The sequence below is a fragment of the Chelonoidis abingdonii genome, chromosome 11, assembly GCF_003597395.2.
Source record: "Chelonoidis abingdonii isolate Lonesome George chromosome 11, CheloAbing_2.0, whole genome shotgun sequence".
Taxonomy (NCBI): domain Eukaryota; kingdom Metazoa; phylum Chordata; order Testudines; family Testudinidae; genus Chelonoidis; species Chelonoidis abingdonii.
The window spans coordinates 53,662,822-53,673,302 of NC_133779.1; positions in this window are offsets into that span (position 1 = coordinate 53,662,822).

Genomic DNA, 10,481 nt, shown 5'->3' on the forward strand with positions numbered 1-10,481 from the left:
CATTGTGATCTATGCTATTCGGAGAGCTCTTCTGCTTAGGACAGACAAGTTCTTTGACTCTTTCTTTTTCTGAATGCACTGCACCAGAGGGCATGTTTCTTTACTCATGTGCTGTTCTGTGCAGCTAGGGGCTCTCAAACATCGTGAAGGGGAGCAAATAAGCAGGCTCCGTAGCGGGTCCTGGTGGGGAAGATTCCATCTTAGAGGCCTTGCGCTCCATCTTATCATGACTCCATGTTCTGCCTCAGAGCGGGTTCAGGGAAGCGCAGGAAACTAAGAAGCTCCCTGACAAGCTGGGTGGACAGTCCAGGCTCCTCGGGGATGCTCGAGAGTACATAAGAGGCTGCTCCCTTTCTCTCCCCTGCAGCTCTCTGCGCTTTCTGTTATTCCCTTCACTCTTTTCCTGCCATGCCTGTTATGTCTCTGCGGCCATCCTTCTGCGCCAGACACAGCACTCACATCTTGTGATTTCGAGGGCAAGGAGAAAAGCAATGCACCAGCACCGAGGCACAATTTTCTCACTTTAGGGTCCTATGGTCACCTCCCACAGTCTGGAACCTGCGGCAGCCGCCTCAGTTTCGCTCATGGTCAGGCAGCCTGTCCTGTGGACATGAAGACCTAACTCCTATGGAGGTCAGCCAGGAGCTGGATGTGCACATTGCCGGAAAATAGATTGCTCAGGGCAGCATAATCCACTGAAAAAACGTGACTCAAGCCAGGCTCTACCCTGTGGTGGCTATTCATCCGCCTCTGTTGTCTGGAGCTGGCAGAGCTCTTTCTGAGCAGCTGCTGTGCTCTCGTCCAGCCATCAAGCGAGTTTCCCATTGTCTCTCGTCTGGCTGTGGATGTTTGACTGAGCAGCCCCGCAGAGGTCCGCCTTCTCTGTTAAATTTGCCATTCTCCCTTGCTTCATGGCGCTTCTTGGACCATGAAACATCCAGTTGTGGACACAGGGCCAGCACCCTTCCCAAGCCAATCCCTTTGCAATCAGCCGGAACAGCTGGGTCGTCTGGAGCGCAGGGTTGGCCCAAGGTGCTGCAGACCCTGCCTCTGCTGCACCGCGATCCTGGGACCCCTCTAGCCACATCAGCACTTGCGCTACTCCTGCATTCTGCTGACGCGGCTGAGTCTGGGGACAGAAACTCTTTGTTAGATGGAAATCTTCCTCCCAGAACACTTGACAATAGGCCTGCCAGAGGCCATCCCTGCGAAACCCCAAATGTGCAGCCCTAGATTCTCACAGGGGAGATGCTCAGCTCATTCATTGTCACCCGTGGCCACAGTCTCTGCAGGGGGATGTAGAGGGGGTTTTGCAATGTCCCTTCTACAGCGCCCAGAATGGGAGGAGGTTTGGCTTGTGATGTGAGAGCGCTGGGTCTGAGAATCAGGGCTTCTGGGTTTAGGCTCTGGAATTGCGGGATGTGTGCTGAGTGGCTGGAGTGATTTGCTTGACAGTGAGTTGCAGAGGGGCTTGTGCTTGAAGGACCCTGGTCAACCCCCAATTTCGTGATGTCTACATGTGGCCATGATTTTACTTACCTACTCAAAAATAGGTAATACTTTAGCCGCTTCTGCACGCTGAGTAATTCTCAGCAGATGACTACTATCTGCCTGCTGGCAATGTGTGGTCTGCGCGGCGCATTCTGGTGATTGGTGTTGATTATTTTGCTCCTTTTTAAATCAAGCTAGCTGAGCAGGGCTATGGCACATCCTCGTAAGGTCAAGTACGGCACAGAGCTAGCCATAACTGAGTCCTTGATCTCTCGTTATCTGAGAATGGACGCAAATGAACAGCGTTTGTCTAAGATGACCGAGAAAGACGAGGAGTGTGTGGACTCCTCTCTCGCGGGCATCTTCGCAGCTGAGAATAGTCTGCCTGCATCCCTACTGGTGCAGTAAATTTTACCTTGCTCAGCCACTCGTGGGAGACGAGCTACAGAGTTTTCCCAAAGATTCTCGGCACATAATTCTCGCGGTATAAACTCGAGAGCAGTGCGATGAAGTCGATTCTCGTTGGGTGGTATGTTACTGTAGCAGACTGCCTCTCTAATGGAAGTAGACTAGATTTCTCCCTCCTTTTTCCTCAGAAGATGCCAGAGACATAGGGGAGTCTTAGTATGTGGGAAGATGTTCATTCTGCATGTTAGTGCCCTTATTTTATTTTGGGAAAGGATCCCCAAAGGAGGGTTACGGTCCGGATCTCTAGTGTCATCTCGATTCCGACTTTCAGGAGGAACACTGTGCTTCCTACAATGCCACTGTCTCTGGCACTGGTCCTGCTACCCCGAGCTCGCTTCTCGTACAGTGGCCAGCGAAATCGCAGGACACCCGCGGGTAGTCTATCAGCCTGTCCTGATTTGCCTGCATTCAATGGGGCTGGGTTTGCAATTGTCCCACCCCCATCATAAGACTTTTCTATGGGATCTTTCACTAAGAGGGATCTGTGTGACGGGTTGCGCGTCTCTGTCATTGCTTGAACAGGCCGAGCCAGCATTCATAGGATGATCAGGAAAGAGAGACGAGTGCTCTGTAGGAGGACGTTGACTGTACCTGTGAAGGTGGTGAAGCTTCTGGTAGGACACTAGGGAGTCCGCATCTTACACCTCCTTTGGTGATCCTTTTCCTAGAAATAAAAATAAGGACACTACACAGAGATGACATTTGGAATCCCAGGTTGGGACCAGGAAAAGGGACGATCTCAGCCAGGCTACGTACAGGAACTGATTTTGGGTCCCAGAGCCACATTACCCAATGAGTTTTCTTTCCATTTGCTTTTCAGTTTATTTACCTCACAGTATTCATTTGTTTGCTCTTGCCGGGTCTCCACTCTACTGCAGGCTGTTCATTGTTTAGGTACGTCTTTACAGTTTTTGCTTCTGTTTCTCTTCTTGACGGTTAGTATTCTGCTCAGCAATTTTTAAAAGAAATCAATTCAAACCAAAATCTTCAATTGCAGCAGAAGGTTTCTAGAACTTTGCTGCAGAACTTCAGTGTCTGCATATTTCAGTCCCTATTATTTATTCAGGTGCTTGATGCAATCTGCAGCCCAAGAATTGCCCATATCATGCACGGTGGGCCCTTGAATACCTGTAAAAGAGAAGAGTTATTTAGATTAAAAGGTGGGGAATTCATACCAGCAATCAGCACTTCTCTGCATCATTGAAGCACCAGGCATGGGAGCAAAACAGGTTAAAAATCCCCATGGTTCTTTCCCACTAGACAGACGTCCAAAAAGAAAAAGGCCTTCAGCCAATTATTTCCTTACACTCTGAAGGGGTGAAATTCAGCCCTGTGCAGACAGCCAGGGCAAGGTCTGTGCATCACAGCAGGGTTAAGTGGCACTTCACTGAACCGGTGCTCGGAGACTTCGATGGCAGTTTTCCTCGTGGATTGGAACAGCCGGCTGCAATCCTGTGAGGTACAGAGCAGAGAGAGATTAGGGCCACAGTGTTCACCTCAGAGGCTGAGCTTCTGCAGATTCTTTGGATGTTCCCATCTAAGGAGGAGGATTTTGGCCAGCCCCAGGTCAGAGCTTTCAATCACTTCAACCAGTGATTCTCTGGCACAGTTGATCTAAAGTAGCTGAACTTTTCAGGCTTTGCCCCTATCTCCGACCCCCCTCGCACCTTGCATTGCCCTCTAACAGCCCTGTCCCTTCTCTTGATCCCTGCCAAACCCAAATACAGAGCCTAGCCCACGCTCCTCCTCTCAGACCCTCTCCTCACCTGATCCTCCCCTACCTTTGACAGACTGATCCCTGCCCCCTTTACCCAGCTCCTGGAGAAATCATGGCTCCTCAGGACAACAGGGGAGTGGGTGGTTCCAACCTCTGTGTGGGGTGCGTGGTTTTCTGTCTAAGCATCACTGAGAGCCAGCACGTCTCCATTTCACAGGATGAGTGAAGTCTAGGAAGCGCTGCACATCTTGAGGACTTCCAACTTTGCCCCATTGATGAATGGCTTCCACCTTATTTGGATCAATCGTAACATCTTCTGGGGACAGGATGTACCTCAAAAACTCTGTGGAGAGTTGGCTGGAGGTTCAGCTTTTCCAGTTCTGTGTTGAGACCATGCTGCTGAAACCTCTCCAGGTTCGGATATGCTGTGCGTGCTGCTCTGGGTTCTCCAAAAAGAGATGTATCTCACCCCAATAGATGTCACTGTCCTCAAATACATCACTGATGAAGTGTTGCAAGGTCAGGAGACCGTTAGTTAGCTCAATTAGCATATCAGACTGTTAAAATGTTCATGATGTGTTTTGAAATCTGTCATCCATTTGTCCCTTGCCCAAACGAGCGTGAGATTGGAAATCCTTGCAGATGAAGTTTGATGAAACCCTTTGCAGATTTCCTGTGAGCCAATAATTGTGGGATTCATAGCAGAGGGTAATGGTTTGAAATGATCCCTTTGTTCAGGAGCTGATTGTCTAAAGAGAGGCATAGCAAAGTCCCAATTTCTTCTTCCCAAAAAGGGCCTGCTCTTAGGACCGGTTTTCATGACTGTGCACAGGGAGATCCACTAATTCTGGTCCCAACAATGCGTAAATACAGGGAAAAGCAACTTTCAACCAAGATGGTAGGTCAATAAGGCACTCGTAGTCTTGGTCCAGAGGTAACAAGTCCACATTTCTTTCTGAGGTATCCATGTAATCTTGGTATTTATCAGGAACGCCACCATCAATCAAACCCTAACCCCTCCCCTTAACCCTCCCAATCCCTACCCGTTGGCCCCTTAGTCCCTCTCACCTGTCACCAGAAGTCCCGCCCCAGGGAGGGTTTTAATTCCGGGGTCAAGGTGGCCACATGACTGGAAGCAAGGTGTGTCATGTGACCCCTCTAAGAACTCCTCCTACCAATCAGGATGGGGTTCATCCTAGAAGGACCACCCTGAGAGGAGATTTGACCAATCAGGGTGAGTTCCAAGGTGGAGTGACCCATCTAGAAGTGGGTCGTGTGACCCCTCTAAGAACTCCCCTCACTGCCATCTACCAATTAGGATGGGTTTTGACCCGATAGGACTGCCCTAAGAGGAGATTTTGACCAATTAGGGAGAATTCTGGGGCAGGGTGATCCATCCAGAAGTGGGCCGTATGACCCCACTGAGAACTCCTCCCAAGGCCCTCTGCCGATCAGAGTGCAGCACCATTACCCCATAAGTCCCAGCATCGGACAGATGAGGCCATCTCTTACCAAGGACACATGTTTTAGAAATTGTGGAAAGGCTGCTGAAAGGAAACATGGACTCCTTTACCACCCCTGTGAGAACTTCAGACTTTGTTTTAGCCCCGAGGGTCTTTGACCATCCGCGGAGAAAGTGCTACATCAGCGACAGTCCCGAGGAGGAGGAGGAAGCGAGCGAGGAGAGCTCTTCAGCCCAGCCATTGATGGCTACACCAGAAACCAAACCCAAAACCCAACTGCTTGTGAGACACCTCAATGAGCATGGTGGCCTCTCTTTGTTTGTTCATCTCCTTAGAGGTGGAGTGACGTCTGAGGCTTGGGGGGAGTCACCGGTGGACAAGGTGAACAGAAAAGACAATCACACAGGTAAATGAATGGATTAAGAAGCAATCGCTTCTTAATGGTGTGAAGGAAACCGGGGGTTGTGTAAAGTCTAAAAACAAGCAGTGGGGGTGCTTGACTGTTTCTGTTCTGAAGAAATCTCTCAACAGCTCAAAGACTGCCTTTCTAGATGGCCCGGAAGCCCTGGAAACAGTGTTGCATCAAGAAGGGAAGATGAAATTGCGGGCCCACCTTGGTTTTGCTCAACAATGATACAAATTGTTGAAGAGGACTCTTGAGGATGATCGGCATGAGGTGTTTCGGAGGAGGCTTTGACATAGAGCTAACTGAGCCAGAGTGCCTCGTCGCACTGTGAGCGTAAGAAAAAAGTCGCACGCGGACTCTATTGTACACGTGCTGTTTATGCTATCCCCCTTAAGGCACTGCCTTAGGGAAATGCTTTGTTGAAGATTGCAAGGGCCGTGTCATAGATGCGCCAGGCCAACGGATCTCCCATGACCCCTGAGTGACTTGGACTTCAGTGGATATAAACCAACAAGCTGCCGGGGCCTATGTGCTGAGCTGGGGTGTGTATTGGAAAGCTGATTACAACACCATTATTTGCCAGAAGGTATGCTGTGCATATGTCTGTGCACCTATCCAAGAACAAATGTCCTGATTAGCCGCAACGGGACCTTGATCCATGCCTTGCAATTCAGAGGATGCCCCTGACCGCGTGTTTTAAAGAAAACACAGCTGCTTACAGCTGGAAGTGGAAAAAATTGCAGGCATCTTCAGGTTCATTTTTCCCTTAAAACACAGTCAGACAGGTCTCTACTTCAATTGCACAGCATTTCTCCAGTATAGGGGCAATCATGGGTGAACAAGGACGTGGTGTATCACTAATTGTGTTTTTTTGCTATAAAAGCTGTTGAAAAATCCTCTATTCAGGGGGATGCCACTTCGCTGGTCCCGCCCCCAGATCATGCTCGTAATAAAGGAGCCTTGGGGCGATTCTGATCCAAACACAACACGGGATCGTTTTTTCCATGACACAGCGTGATGATTGGCCATCTAGTCCGCCACAAAAAAGTTACAGGTTCCCTGCTTAATGGAAAAGACTATTTTAAGGAATCTAAAAGGATTCAGTTAGAGAAATGGTGAGGGGACAAGCACGCGATAGAAAACTTTGGTAAGCTGTAAATTAAAAAAAGAAAAACCCTATTGAAAGGGCTTTGTGACATATCTGTGTTTCTCTTAGAAGGCCTTTGGCCCTTTAAGTGAGCTAAAAGTTTTAATGAAGCATCTTGGTTTGGTTTCAAGGAGCTGTATGTCTTTTCAATCAAAAATCAATTGTTTGTGAGAACCTAGCGCTTGTGGGTTTTGTGTGTATAAGTTACCCCATTTTTTACAGCAAAAAGCTGAAAATGTATTTTGGCTGGGCGGGGGGGGGGGATTCTAAGAAATGTGCTTACATCATACAAAACAAACAGGTTGTTCAGACCTGTGTTTGAGTACAATAGAGTTGACTTATCCTGTTGAACTGAGTGGGTTTAACCACCCCCAGACCCACTGAATAGCCAGGGTGACTGTGATTACTTACCTTGTTGCCACTGCAGGTTAAATTTGATGGGGGGTGGATGATGATTCTGATTAATATGAAATGAAATAAAACTTCAGGAATTCAAACAGATGCTAATTGGACAGTTGAAATATAACTGCTGGGAGTTGGTGGAACACAACTGGACAGTTTCAATATGACCACAGGAGTTGGTGGAACACTATTGGACAGATTAGATAATGGCCCTGGAGCTTGGTCGAATGCTACGCGGTCATTCTTTCTAGAAAAACACCCCACCCCAAACTTTAAGCATGAAAGAAACCTGTTTAAAAAACCAACTCAAGCCCTAAGACATTCATTGATATCTGCAAAGGCTCAAGCACAGCATGGCTGGGGGACAGAACAAGCAGGGGCCTTTTTTAAATGCATGGGGTAGGGGGGGGTTATTGAAAAAGTATATGGCTGCAAACTTGGCTTGGTGTGTTTTCTAAAGCTGCTGTTTTGTGTGTGAGAGGGGTCTGTGCAAGTGCATCAGTGTAGGGTTTTAAAAGTAACTTGGTTTTTGAAACAAACCAACTAGGCTTTTTCCTGTGCAAAATGTAAGCCGTTTGGTTTTTAAATGGATTTTTAAAAGCAGTTTGTGTTGTATTTCTGAAAATGTATTTTAAAATAAATGTTTTTGAGATTTGTTGTTGTTTGTTGTTTTGTTTTCAAAGTGTGTAGAAATAAACTCAAAACCTGTGTTTGTCGTACAGCCTGAAATCGGGATGATTTGTTTTCAAGCTGTGACTTTTTAAACAGAAAAACACCCTAATGATATTTTAGTTTTTAAGTTTATCCAAGATGGTTTCACGTGTTTTATAATAATGCTGTTTGCTCTACAGTAATGGTGAAAACATGAGAGATCCTTAGAGCAGAGGAAACAAGCTAGAAGAAAAGGAATTTATGAACAAGAGCTAGCGCTGAAAGGGAAAATTCACCAGCATCAGTGACTCATGGATGGATGAAGTATTCCAGTAAATATATTTTGCTTATGGCTGGGTTGTTCTATGAGGTTTTGTATTTTAAGTAAATCACATAGGTGTGGGTGAGAAAGATGGTAAAGTTCAGTTTTATAAATGGTTCCCCCTACCCCCCATTGGCATGGGCAACTTTTCTGACAATGCTTAGTCAGCGCTACAAGGACACCTCCTCCAGAACCCCAAAGAACAGGAATCTGCTTTGAGACCTTTAACAACGCAAAACAGCACAAGAGTGGCAGATGAAAAAAAAGCATCCGGGTAGTCCAAACCCTCATATTCGTCAAACCCAAGAGGCAAAACAAGAGTCTGCTAAAAAAAGAACCACACAAATACAACTCCAGTTCCTCAGCGGTCCACTCGCCATACCAAACCCTGAGAAAACGCCCACATTCACAAACCTGGAGCATGCGCGGGTTGAGGGCTCTGAACGTGCGTGCGCAGAACCACACACATTCACAAACCCAGAACATGCGCTCGAGGGGCTCTGAACGTGCACAGAACCACACACATTCACAAACCTGGAGCATGCGCTCGAGGGGCTCTGAACGTGCGCAGAACCACACACATTCACAAACCTGGAGCATGCACTCGAGAGGCTCTGAACGTGCGCAGAACCACACACATTCACAGACCCAGAGGATGCGCTTGAGGGGCTCTGAACGTGCGCAGAACCACACACATTCACAGACCCGGAGCATGCGCTCGAGAGGCTCTGAACTTGCGCAGAACCACACACATTCACAAACCCGGAGCATGTGCTCGAGGGGCTCTGAACGTGCACAGAACCACACACATTCACAAACCCGGAGCATGCAGTCGAGGGGCTCTGAACGTGCACAGAACCACACACATTCACAGACCCGGAGCATGCGCTCGAGGGGCTCTGAACGTGCGCAGAACCACACGCATTCACAAACCCGGAGCACACGCTCGAGGGGTTCTGAATAAAACACCAAGGACTGACAAACCATTCTTCCAAAACCATAAGCTCATCACCGCTCCCCTATATTCTAGTATTTGGAAAGACTCTGATGCTTCATTCAGAAAACTGATGGATGCTGTGTCCGCGGGGGGGCAGGGGCTAAAAGAACGGCATTCTAAAGAGAGTTGGGAAAAATCTGACGCTTCGCTCAGAACACTGGTGACCTCTGTATGCTCAGGGGGCCTAACGACCGACCACAACTCGCTTACTGGATGCTGAAACGAGTCTTTTCTTCAAAGAACCGACTTAGCCGAATACTAAAAGGCTAAACCTTACAGCGCCGAGCTTCAAAGGTGCCTAATGCAGGTGAAGCTGAGCAATGTGGAGAAAGTGAAAATCAGTCTGTTTCTGCCAGAACAGGGACAGGATGTAACTGCAACCCCCAGAAACACCAAAGAGCTCAGAGTCTGTTGCTCAGCAGGTGCTGGATAACAGGAAGAAGCGATCTAAGAAAAATGCATTAGTATTGCTAAAGCAGCTGGGCCAGGCTACAAATCTCTCTTCACGGCTTCCTCGGCGGGGATTTCAAGGGATCAGAACTCTCGCGGCTGTAGGGAGCCCAGAGCCCTTTAAATCCCCCCCCGCAGCACCAGCAGCTGGGTTGGGGACAGGATTAAAAGGGCTCAGACCTCCCGCGGCTGCAGGGAGCCCAGAGCCCTTTAAATTCCCCCCCACAGCACCAGCAGCTGGGTTCGGGTGTGGATTTAAAAGGCCTGGAGCTCCCACGGCTGCGGGGAGCCAGAGCCGTTCAAATCCCTGCCGAGGAAGCCGGTGTGGGGCCAGGATTTAACGAGCTCACAGCAGGGGTGAAAGTAACTTCCAGGACTTACCTGTACTGCTGGAATCCTGAGGTGGCATGGCCTCAACCAGAAGAGGTGGGGCCTCTCAAGATTTAAAGGTCCTGGAGCATCGGCTATGGCTGGGAGCCCCAGGGCCTTTAAATCAGGGCACAGGGGCAAATTAAAGAGCCCAGGGCTCTGGCCGCTGCAGAGCCCCGAGCCCCTTAAATTCTCCCCACAGCTCCGGCAGCCGGGTTCGGGTGTGGATTTAAAGGGCCCAGAGCTCCCACGGCTGTGGGGAGCACCGAGCCCTTTAAATCTGGCCCCAACCTGGCTGCTGGAGCTGTGGGGGAAAATTAAAGGGCTCTGGGCTCCCTGCAGCCGCAAAAGCTCTGAGCCGTTCAAATCCCTGCTGAGGAAGCCGGTGTGGTCCAGCACGGCATATTGGCTCTTCCCGCTACGCCGTACTCATAGACTCATAGACTCATAGGTCAGAAGGGACCAATATGATCATCTAGTCTGACCTCCTGCACAAGGCAGGCCACAAAACCCTGCCCATACACATTTATAACAACCCCGAACCCATGACTGAGTTATTGAAATCCTCAAAATTGAGATTTGAAGACCTCAAGCTGCA